Source organism: Zophobas morio, unplaced genomic scaffold, assembly GCF_036711695.1.
Source record: "Zophobas morio isolate AGI-343-1 ecotype UQ-CSIRO unplaced genomic scaffold, CSIRO_AGI_Zmor_V1 ptg000005l, whole genome shotgun sequence".
Lineage (NCBI taxonomy): Eukaryota > Metazoa > Arthropoda > Insecta > Coleoptera > Tenebrionidae > Zophobas > Zophobas morio.
The window spans coordinates 8,218,908-8,232,210 of NW_026972110.1; positions in this window are offsets into that span (position 1 = coordinate 8,218,908).

A 13,303-nucleotide genomic window follows, 5' to 3' on the forward strand; every position below is an offset into this window, starting at 1 on the left:
CTATGACATTTTGATAAATTTTAACGTGTGTGTCAAACTGTTGCCGCTTGCGTACAGTACGCATTATGCAGTACATACTTAATTTTTTCGAAAACAAGCAACTCTTCTGCAGTAAATAATGTATCTGAACGTAATAATCGGTTTATTAATGTTTCAAAAGCCTAATACAAACTGCAATTTACATCTTAAACAAACAGGAGATACTAGGGAAGTAAGGTTGTAATTGATTGTAATAATTTTCGTATTTTGATGACCGACCTTGACAGGTATCTTTGGTGCCAAACTGCCTGTTGCATGCATACGGTACGCATTTAACAGGCAGTTTCGCATGATGTTTATTTTTTCCTAAAATATTTCATCGTTAAAAAAAGGGATTTTTAACAACAATAGTTATTTATTATACAAGCGGTTAAAGTGAATGTTTAATGAGCGGTCAGTTTAAGGCGAGAGCGGCGTATGCCGCGAGCACCTTAAGACCGCAAGTTACACATTCATTTTAAACGCGAGTGTAATACAAAATTTTATTCAATTTTGACAACTCCAAGTCCCAAATTGTGAAAAAATTGGTGATTCAAAGTTCAGACTCGAGAAACGTCAGAATTGACAGCGACCAAATAAAAGTTTTATATGCGTAGAATTTAGTGCACAATATCAGGTGTGTGTGTGTGTGTACCTAGTATGTGACTCTGGCGACGGTGTTTGTTTATTTTAAACAAACTAAAATGATCGAAAAATTACAAAATCATGCAAGATTCTAACGACAAAACTTGCTCCCAGAAAAGACCAGATCAGAAAGTGTATCAAAAGTTCCTTAGATGGAAAGAGCAGCAAGGCACTGGAGAAATTACAGAAATGGTAACCATGGTTTTAAAACAGCAAAATAAAAATTTTATTTTGCTAGCGGTTTAAAAATTTTATGGTGCTACCGGATAAACCAAAGCTTTAGTGGCCTACTGACGGCAAAATAACGTTTGTTTACATGTCAAAATTGAATAAAAGACTTTATATTACGCGTAAGAATATTCTGAGCAAACTAAGTGTAAGTATTATGCAGTATATGTTTTTTTATTAAAAAAAAAGAATATTTCTGCATTATGATATTGTGTCTGGACATGTTAAATGGATGCTGATGTCCTAACAGACCTACTCAGTCGGAAATTGACATCTTTAGCAAACAGAAGTGGTTAAGGAAGTAAAAACAAACTTAAGTTTCACTACTTTTGCATTTTGCTTAAGTTGCCAGGAATTTATGTATTTATTGGACAAACTAATAAGAGGTTTTTAATGGTGTAAAAGTCCAATTCAAGCGAAAACTTAAAATTTCAGCAAAAGTGATATACTTAGAAATAAAAAACGTCATTACCTAATTGTGATAATTTTCGGATCCTACTGACTATGACATTTTGATAGATTTTAACGTGTATGTCAAACTGTTGCTGCTTGCGTACAGTACGCATTATGCTGTACTTACTTAATTTTTTCGAAAACAAGCAACTTCTGCAGTAAATAATGTATTTGAACGTAATAATCGGTTTATTAATGTTTCAATACCCTAATACAAACTGTAATTTACATTTTAAACAAACAGGAGATACTAGGGAAGTAAGGGTGTAATTAATTGTAATAATTTTCGTATTTTTATGACCTTGACAGGTATCTTGGGTGCCAAACTGCCTGTTGCATGCATACGGCACGCATTTAACAGGCAGTTTCGCATGATTTTTATTTTTTCCTAAAATATTTCATGGTTAAAAAAAGGGATTTTTGACAACAAAGACCCTATATTACGCGTAAGAAAATTCTGAGCAAGTTAAGTGTAAGTATTATGCAGTATATGTTTTGTTATTAAAAAAAAATATATTTCTACTTTATGAATTGTGTCTGGACATGTTAAGTGGGTGCTGATGTCCTAACAGACCCACTCAGTCGGAAATTAACATCTTTAGCAAACAGAAGTGATTAGGGAAGTAAAAACAAAATTAAGTTTCACCACTTTCGCATTTTGCTTAAGTTGCCAGGGAATTACGTATTTATTGGACAAACTAATTAGAGGTTTTTAATGGTGTAATGGTCCAGTTCAAACGAAAACAAAAAATTTCAGCAAAAATGATATACTTAGAAATTAAAAACGTCATTAATTGTCATAATTTTCTCATTTTGCTGACTGTGACATTTTGATAAATTTTAACGTGTGTGTCAAACTGTTGCCGCTTGCGTACAGTACGCATTATGCAGCACATACTTAATTTTTTCGAAAACAAGCAACTTCTGCAGTAAATTTTGTATCTGAACGTAATAATCGGTTTATTAATGTTTCTGTGAATACTACTGTGAATACATTGGAATTGGCCAAAACTAATTGAGGAGAATAAACTTGTCTAGCTTTATTGAAACGTCTTCTTGCGACGACAATCAGAGACTTACTTCGACTACATTCCAACGACATAAAACAAAGAGTAGGGAGCGAGACACCTGCATCCGCTTTGCAGCGTCTGACGTCATTCGTCTCTCAACAAAAACAAGCAAACTTTAAATTCACAAATAAAAATACTTATTCTAACAGTTTCAAAAGCCTAATACAAACTGCAATTTACATATTAAACAAACAGGAGATACTAGGGAAGGAAGGGTGTAGTTGATTCTAATAATTTTCCTATTTTGATGACCGACCTTGACAGGTATCTTTGGTGCCAAACTGCCTGTTGCATGCATACGGTACGCATTTAACAGGCAGTTTCGCATGATTTTTATTTTTCCCTAAAATATTTCATCTCTAAAAAAAGGGATTTTTAACAACAAAAGACTTTATATTACTCGTAAAAATATTCTGAGCAAGTTAAGTGTAAGTATTATGCTGTATATGTTTTGTTATTAAAAAAAAAAGAAAATTTCTGCATTATGAATTGTGTCTGGACATGTTAAATGGATGCTGATGTCCTAACAGACCCACTCAGTCGGAAATTGACATCTTTAGCAAACAGAAGTGGTTAGGGAATTAAAAACAAAATTAAGTTTCACTACTTTCGCATTTTGCTTAAGTTGCCAGGGATTTACGTATTTCTTGGACAAACTAATTAGAGGTTTTTAATGGTGTAAAAGTCCAATTCAAGCGAAAACTTAAAATTTCAGCAAAAGTGATATACTTAGAAATTAAAAACGTCATTAATTGTCAAAATTTTCTCATTTTGCTGACTGTGACATTTTGATAAATTTGAGCGTGTGTGTCAAATTGTTGCTGCTTGCGTACAGTACGCATAATGCAGTACTTACTTAATTTCTTCGAAAACAAGCAACTTCTGCAGTAAATAATGTATCTGAACGTAAAAATCGATTTATTAATATTTCAATAACCTAATACAAACTGGAGTTTACATCTTAAACAAACAGGAGATACTAGGGAAGTAAGGGTGTAATTACTTGTAATAATTTTTGCATTTTAATGACCTTGACAGGTATCTTGGGTGCCAAACTGCCTATTGCATGCATACGGTACGCATTTAACAGGCAGTTTCGCATGATTTTTATTTTTTCCTAAAATATTTCATCGTTAAAAAAAGGGATTTTTAACAACAAAAGACTCTATATTACGCGTAAGAATATTCTGAGCAAACTAAGTGTAAGTATTTTGCAGTATATGTTTTTTTATTAAAAAAAAAAGAATATTTCTGCATTATGAATTGTGTCTGGACATCTTAAATGGATGCTGATGTCCTAACAGAACCACTCAGTCGGAAATTGACATCTTTAGCAAACAGAAGTGGTTAGGGAAGTAAAAACAAACTTGAGTTTCACTACTTTCTCATTTTGCTTAAGTTGCCAGGGATTTACGGATTTATTGGACAAACTAATTAGAGGTTTTTAATGGTGTAAAAGTCCAATTCAAGCGAAAACTTAAAATTTCAGCAAAAGTGATTTACTTAGAAATTAAAAACGTCATTAATTGTCATAATTTTCGCATTTTGCTGACCATGACATTTTGATAGATTTTAACGTTTGTGTCAAACTGTTGCCGCTTGCGTACCATACGCATAATGCAGTACTTACTTAATTTTTTCGAAAGCAAGCAAGTTCTGCAGTAAATAATATATTTGAACGTAAAATTCGGTTTATTAATGTTTCAATACCCTAATACAAACTGCAATTTACATCTTAAACAAACAGGAGATACTAGGGAAGTAAGGGTGTAATTAATTGTAATTATTTTCGTATTTTAATGACCTTGACAGGTATCTTGGGTGCCAAACTGCCTGTTGCATGCATACGGTACGCATTTAACAGGCAGTTTCGCATGATTTTTATTTTTTCCTAAAATATTTCATCGTTAAAAAAAGGAATTTTTAACAACAAAAGACTTTATATTACGCGGAAGAATATTCTGAGCAAGCTAAGTGTATATGTTTTGTAATTAAAAAAAAAGAATATTTCTACATTATGAATTGTGTCTGGACATGTTAAGTGGGTGCTGATGTCCTAACAGACCCACTCAGTCGGAAATTGACATCTTTAGCAAACAGAAGTGGTTAGGGAATTAAAAACAAAATTAAGTTTCACTACTTTCGCATTTTGCTTAAGTTGCCAGTGATTTACGTATTTATTGGACAAACTAATTAGAGGTTTTTAATGGTGTAAAAGTCCAATTCAAGCGAAAACTTAAAATTTCAGCCAAAGTGAAATACTTAGAAATTAAAAACGTCATTAATTGTCATAATTTTCTCATTTGAATAAAATAAAATAAAATTAAAAAAAAATTTGCTGACTGTGACATTTTGATAAATTTTAGCGTCTGTGTCAAACTGTTGCTGCTTGCGTATGTACGCATAATGCAGTACTTACTTAATTTTTTCGAAAACAAGCAACTTCTGCAGTAAGTAATGTATTTGAACGTAATAATCGGTTTATTAATATTTCAATAGCCTAATACAAACTGTAATTTACATCTTAAACAAACAGGAGATACTAGGGAAGTAAAGGTGTAATTAATTGTGATAATTTTCGTATTTTGATGACCTTGACAGGTATCTTTGGTGCCAAACTGCCTGTTGCATGCATACGGTACGCATTTAACAGGCAGTTTCGCATGATTTTCATTTTTTCCTAAAATATTTCATCTCTAAAAAAAGGGATTTTTAACAACAAAAGAGTTTGTATTACGCGTAAGAATATTCTGAGCAAGCTAAGTGTAAGTAATATGCAGTATATGTTTTGTTATTAAAAATAAAGTATATTTCTACATTATGAATTGTGTCTGGATATGTTAAGTGGGTGCTGATGTCCTAACAGACCTACTCAGTCGGAAATTGACATCTTTAGCAAACAGAAGTGATTAGGGAAGTAAAAACAAAATTAAGTTTCACTACTTCAGCATTTTGCTTAAGTTGCTAGGGATTTACGTATTTATAGGACAAACTAATTAGAGGTTTTTAATGGTGTAATTGTCCAATTCAAGCGAAAATTTAAAATTTCAGCAAGAGTGACATACTTGGAATCTAAAAACGTCATTAATTGTCATAATTTTCGCATTTTGCTGACTATGATATTTTGAAAGATTTTAACGTGTGTGTCAAAAATGGTTAGAATATTGCTGCTTGCGTGCAGTACGCAATATGCAGTACTTACTTAATTTTTTCGAAAACAAGCAACTTCTGCAGTAAATAATGTATCTGAATGAAATAATCGGTTTATTAATGTTTCAAAAGCCTAATACAAACTGGAGTTTACATCTTAAACAAACAGGAGATACTAGGGAAGTAAGGGTGTAATTAATTGTAATTATTTTCGTATTTTGATGACCTTGACAGGTATTTTGGGTGCCAAACTGCCTGTTGCATGCATACGGTACGCATTTAACAGGCAGTTTCGCATGATTTTTATATTTTCCTAAAATAATTCATCTTTAAAAAAAGGGATTTTTAACAACAAAAGACTTTATATTACGCGTGAGAATATTCTGAGCAAGCTAAGTGTAAGTGTTATGCAGTCTATGTTTTGTTATTAAAAAAAAAGAATATTTCTACATTATGAATTGTGTCTGGACATGTTAAGTGGGTGCTGATGTCCTAACAGACCTACTCAGTCGGAAATTGACATCTTTAGCAAACAGAAGTGGTTTGGGAAGTAAAAACAAAATTAAGTTTCACCACTTTCGCATTTTGCTTAAGTTGCCAGGGATTTACGTATTTATTGGACAAACTAATTATAGGTTTTTAATGGTGTAATGGTCCAATTCAAACGAAAACAAAAAATTTCAGCAAAAGTGATATACTTAGAAATTAAAAACGTCATTTATTGTCATAATTTTCGCATTTTGCTGACCATGATATTTTGATAGATTTTAACGTGTGTGTCAAACTGTTGCCGCTTGCGTACCATACGCATAATGCAGTACTTACTTAATTTTTTCGAAAACAAGCAACTTCTGCAGTAAGTAATGTATTTGAACGTAATAATCTGTTTATTAATGTTTCAATAGCCTAATACAAACTGTAATTTACATCTTAAACAAACAGGAGATACTAGGGAAGTAAGGGTAAAATTAATTGTAATAATTTTCGTATTTTGATGACCTTGACAGGTATCTTGGGTGCCAAACTGCCTGTTGCATGCATACGGTACGCATTTAACAGGCAGTTTCGCATGATTTTTATTTTTTCCTAAAATATTTCATCGTTAAAAAAAGGAATTTTTAACAACAAAAGACTTTATATTACGCGGAAGAATATTCTGAGCAAGCTAAGTGTATATGTTTTGTAATTAAAAAAAAAGAATATTTCTACATTATGAATTGTGTCTGGACATGTTAAGTGGGTGCTGATGTCCTAACAGACCCACTCAGTCGGAAATTGACATCTTTAGCAAACAGAAGTGGTTAGGGAATTAAAAACAAAATTAAGTTTCACTACTTTCGCATTTTGCTTAAGTTGCCAGTGATTTACGTATTTATTGGACAAACTAATTAGAGGTTTTTAATGGTGTAAAAGTCCAATTCAAGCGAAAACTTAAAATTTCAGCCAAAGTGAAATACTTAGAAATTAAAAACGTCATTAATTGTCATAATTTTCTCATTTGAATAAAATAAAATAAAATTAAAAAAAAATTTGCTGACTGTGACATTTTGATAAATTTTAGCGTCTGTGTCAAACTGTTGCTGCTTGCGTATGTACGCATAATGCAGTACTTACTTAATTTTTTCGAAAACAAGCAACTTCTGCAGTAAGTAATGTATTTGAACGTAATAATCGGTTTATTAATATTTCAATAGCCTAATACAAACTGTAATTTACATCTTAAACAAACAGGAGATACTAGGGAAGTAAAGGTGTAATTAATTGTGATAATTTTCGTATTTTGATGACCTTGACAGGTATCTTTGGTGCCAAACTGCCTGTTGCATGCATACGGTACGCATTTAACAGGCAGTTTCGCATGATTTTCATTTTTTCCTAAAATATTTCATCTCTAAAAAAAGGGATTTTTAACAACAAAAGAGTTTGTATTACGCGTAAGAATATTCTGAGCAAGCTAAGTGTAAGTAATATGCAGTATATGTTTTGTTATTAAAAATAAAGTATATTTCTACATTATGAATTGTGTCTGGATATGTTAAGTGGGTGCTGATGTCCTAACAGACCTACTCAGTCGGAAATTGACATCTTTAGCAAACAGAAGTGATTAGGGAAGTAAAAACAAAATTAAGTTTCACTACTTCAGCATTTTGCTTAAGTTGCTAGGGATTTACGTATTTATAGGACAAACTAATTAGAGGTTTTTAATGGTGTAATTGTCCAATTCAAGCGAAAATTTAAAATTTCAGCAAGAGTGACATACTTGGAATCTAAAAACGTCATTAATTGTCATAATTTTCGCATTTTGCTGACTATGATATTTTGAAAGATTTTAACGTGTGTGTCAAAAATGGTTAGAATATTGCTGCTTGCGTGCAGTACGCAATATGCAGTACTTACTTAATTTTTTCGAAAACAAGCAACTTCTGCAGTAAATAATGTATCTGAATGAAATAATCGGTTTATTAATGTTTCAAAAGCCTAATACAAACTGGAGTTTACATCTTAAACAAACAGGAGATACTAGGGAAGTAAGGGTGTAATTAATTGTAATTATTTTCGTATTTTGATGACCTTGACAGGTATTTTGGGTGCCAAACTGCCTGTTGCATGCATACGGTACGCATTTAACAGGCAGTTTCGCATGATTTTTATATTTTCCTAAAATAATTCATCTTTAAAAAAAGGGATTTTTAACAACAAAAGACTTTATATTACGCGTGAGAATATTCTGAGCAAGCTAAGTGTAAGTGTTATGCAGTCTATGTTTTGTTATTAAAAAAAAAGAATATTTCTACATTATGAATTGTGTCTGGACATGTTAAGTGGGTGCTGATGTCCTAACAGACCTACTCAGTCGGAAATTGACATCTTTAGCAAACAGAAGTGGTTTGGGAAGTAAAAACAAAATTAAGTTTCACCACTTTCGCATTTTGCTTAAGTTGCCAGGGATTTACGTATTTATTGGACAAACTAATTATAGGTTTTTAATGGTGTAATGGTCCAATTCAAACGAAAACAAAAAATTTCAGCAAAAGTGATATACTTAGAAATTAAAAACGTCATTTATTGTCATAATTTTCGCATTTTGCTGACCATGATATTTTGATAGATTTTAACGTGTGTGTCAAACTGTTGCCGCTTGCGTACCATACGCATAATGCAGTACTTACTTAATTTTTTCGAAAACAAGCAACTTCTGCAGTAAGTAATGTATTTGAACGTAATAATCTGTTTATTAATGTTTCAATAGCCTAATACAAACTGTAATTTACATCTTAAACAAACAGGAGATACTAGGGAAGTAAGGGTAAAATTAATTGTAATAATTTTCGTATTTTGATGACCTTGACAGGTATCTTGGGTGCCAAACTGCCTGTTGCATGCATACGGTACGCATTTAACAGGCAGTTTCGCATGATTTTTATTTTTTCCTAAAATATTTCATCGTTAAAAAAAGGAATTTTTAACAACAAAAGACTTTATATTACGCGGAAGAATATTCTGAGCAAGCTAACTGTAAGTATTATGCTGTATATGTTTTGTTATTAAAAAAAAAGAATATTTCTACATTATGAATTGTGTCTGGACATGTTAAGTGGGTGCTGATGTCCTAACAAACCCACTCAGTCGGAAATTGACATCTTTAGCAAACAGAAGTCATTAGGGAAGTAAAAACAAAATTAAGTTTCATTACTTTCGCATTTTGCTTAAGTTGCCAGGGATTTACGTATTTATTGGACAAACTAATTAGAGGTTTTTAATGGTGTAATGGTCCAATTCAAACGAAAACAAAAAATTTCAGCAAAAGTGATATACTTAGAAATTAAAAACGTCATTTATTGTCATAATTTTCGCATTTTGCTGACCATGATATTTTGATAGATTTTAACGTGTGTGTCAAACTGTTGCCGCTTGCGTACCATACGCATAATGCAGTACTTAATTAATTTTTTCGAAAACAAGCAACTTCTGCAGTAAGTAATGTATTTGAACGTAATAATCGGTTTATTAATGTTTCAATAGCCTAATACAAACTGTAATTTACATCTTAAACAAACAGGAGATACTAGGGAAGTAAGGGTGTAATTAATTGGAATAATTTTCGTATTTTGATGACGTTGACAGGTATCTTTGGTGCTAAACTGCCTGTTGCATGCATACGGTACGTATTTAACATGCAGTTTCGCATGTTTTTTTTCCTATAATATTTCATCATCAAAAAAAGGGATTTTTAACAACAAAAGGCTTCATATTACGCATAAGAATATTCTGAGCAAGTTAAATGTAAGTAGTCTGCAGAATGTGTTTAAAAAAAAAAGAATATTTCCACTTTATGAATTGTGTCTGGACATGTTAAGTGGGTGCTGATGTCCTAACAGACCCACTCAGTCGGAAATTGACATCTTTAGCAAACAGAAGTGATTAGGGAAGTAAAAACAAAATTAAGTTTCACTACTTTAGCATTTTGCTTAAATTGCCAGGGATTTACGTATTTATTGGACAAACTAATTAGAGGTTTTTAATGGTGTAATGGACCAATTCAAGCGAAAATTTAAAATTTCAGCAAGAGTGGCATACTTGGAAACTAAAAACGTCATTAATTGTCATAATTTTCGCATTTTGCTGACACTGTCAGGTAAATAAGTTTGTGCCAAAATGCCTGTTGCATGCATACGGTACGTATTTAACAGGCAGTTTCGCATGATTTGTATTTTTCCACAAAACTGTAAATCTAAGAAAAGCGGTTTTCTCTACTTTTACGTTTTCTCTACCTTCCGTGACACCTACAGTACGAAGGTGTCCCGTTTCTGTCTGTCTGGCCGTCTGTCTGTACATCTGTCTGCGGTCCCGGATTTTTATGAATTATGATACAGATAATCTACGAGCCACCGATTGTTGTCAAATTTTGTATTTATATTAGGAATATCTTGTAGGTAATATCAATTCCCGCTTGAATTGGGCTATTGGAACATCGAAAACCATTAGCACACCCAGATACAATCTATCCCATAGAAATTCCTAGTTTTTTAAGCAAATACAGTATAATCAGCGTGCTTAGAATATTCTTATGAATAACATAGAGTGTTTTGTTCTTAAAAATCACTTCCTTTTTGATTTAAAATTTTGGGGGAAAATAAATGTCATGCGAAACTCCCTGTTAAATGCGTACCGAACGCATACAACAGGTAGTTTGGCACACACTTTAGTCCCGGTCACTGTTAACAAAATGCGAAATAAAGACAACAAATAATGCCTTTACTTCCCTAGTATTTTCTATTTGTTAAAGGTTTCAATTTCCGCTTGACTTGGGCTATTGGAACATCTAAAACCACTTTGAATTTCCAGATACAAACAATTGTGTCGAAATGTTTTATTTTTTAAAAAAGTAATTCTAAGGGTGACGTACTTAGAATATTCTTATACGTAACACAAATCCTTTTGTTTTTTGGATTTACAATTTTGTTGAAACCTACCGCAAACTTTATTAATTATAACATTTTAAATATAAATGCCAAAGTGCCTTTTAAATATAATTAAATTTTTTTGGCCATCTATCGTCGAGGGGCTGAACTATGCCGTATTTTCCTTATGTGCGAAACTGACTAGTTTATGAGTTTGGTCTACTACAGTGTTGCCATAGTGTGCCGACCGTGCCAAAGTTCCGGGATTACATACATATATATATATATATAAAAATGTTAGAAATGTTTAATTATTACCTCTTCCCCTACATGCAGTTTAGCTCTTCCATTTCCAAGGAAATGGGCCTACACCCAAATAAATAATTTTGTTAGTGTCCAAAAGCTCGGCCGCGGTCAAAACTATTTGGACACGACACTATCAAAATTGCTAAAAACAATTAAAACTAAAAATTCAGTGGAAATCAAAGAAATCTTCCCCTGAGAATAAAAAAATAACCAAAGTTAACCGGATTAAAACATGCACTTAAAATCTACGCTAATTATGAAAATAAAACAATCAAAAAAAGAGATAAGTAATTTTTACTTTCATTAATTCGCTAAATACGCCAGGCTAAACTAAACGCAGAGAAAATAGTACATACCATCAATGCTCTAAAGTATGGTGGAAGCATTAAATTCGCATAAAGTGCGAGATTTCCCAAAACTATAATGATAATAATAATAAACTCAAAATAAAATTATCAACTGCAAAGGAATCAGATTAAAGTGCTTCCGATTCGGAAATCTCCCAAAAACTCATCTAAAATATCCGAGTTTCGAACGCAGGGGTTGAATCCGGAAACCGAGGAACCGTTGGATTAATTTTCGTAAAAGGCGATCGGTAAATTATCAAAAAATCCTCCCCAACGACCAAAAGCTGACGCAATGCCAAGAGTACCGCCCGCAAACGAGAATATCTGTTAACGCTAAAAATTCCTTCCGCCCCCGGCGCTATCTGTTCACACCAAACGCATCGAAAAAAATCTTAATAGGCCCGAAGTCGAGAACACATTGGAGTAGCGAGAGCGAGATAAGTTAAGTGCGACTGATGTTAGACTTACACAGATGCAGCATGGAAATTTTTCTATCTTCTTCTCGGTCCCAGAAAATTTTTCTAAATCCGGATTTCTTTAAAATGCAGCCAAAAATAGTAAAAAAATCAGTAAGCAAACGGACAGCGTGACCCGCGGCAACTCGGAACGTAAATGAATATCGCTTTCTGCGCTACTGCCCTTATAGGGATTTTTGCCCATTTCTTCAGTCTCCCGCGACGTTAGTGAGCCATAAAAAGACTTAAGTTATGGGTTACTCGGAACACGACTTTTAGGTCTTATTTTGCTGTTTTATAAGGTTTAGTTTGGTTTAAATAGGATTTCGTCTCTGACGGATTTACGCGAGTTCTTTGACCTGTTTTTTATTCATATGGATTTTGCTTGCTGCTGTTTTAGTTTGGGTACGAATTCGAATGAAGGTAATTGCGATTGGCAGTTTTTATGGGTGTATGCTTTTGCGCATGTTGTTCGCAATGTCTGACAAGCGCAATGATTTTGAAATTTGCGAATATGCGAATTTTGTTCTTACGTTTGGGGATTGGTGGTCGAGTCTGATTATATCTGTCCGAATGGTACTATGTGCAGATTTGGACATGCGTGTTAAGTAGTTGAATTTTGTTTTTATGTTCTGGGGATTTCTTTTTCGTCTTTTTGTTGCGATTTTCTCGTGAACTGATTAGTGACGACCCGTCCCACCATTTACTATGTGTACAATTTTGAAGTGACGTCATCACATTATTGGTGGGGATGATTAGACAAATTTCGGTTAGCGTTTTATCATCTATATAACATTCCTGACATAAATACTTTTGGAGATTATCTGTGTACTAAAAATCCGAGATGGCAATCAGACAGACAGACGGACACACGGACGGACAAACAGACAAACAGGCGGAAACGAGAGACCTATTTCTTCGTACTCTATGGGTCATGAAAGATCGAGAAAACGTAAAAGTAGAGAGTCGGTCGACGGACTCGATTACAATACTTCCTTCGCTCACGCTTGGGAAGTAAAAAACAACTCTGTATTATATCTACATATGTATTTAATTTAAATAAAATATTCTAGCAATGGTTCAATACTATCCATTTCTCCACTGGATTTTGAGGGTTGTTCTTATCGATGTCGTCGTCCTCTGAACTCAGTTCTTCATCCGAATCACCGGTGTTGACGACAAAACACAGTTCATCGGATATTGCATCAAATATATGTACAACCAGCGGG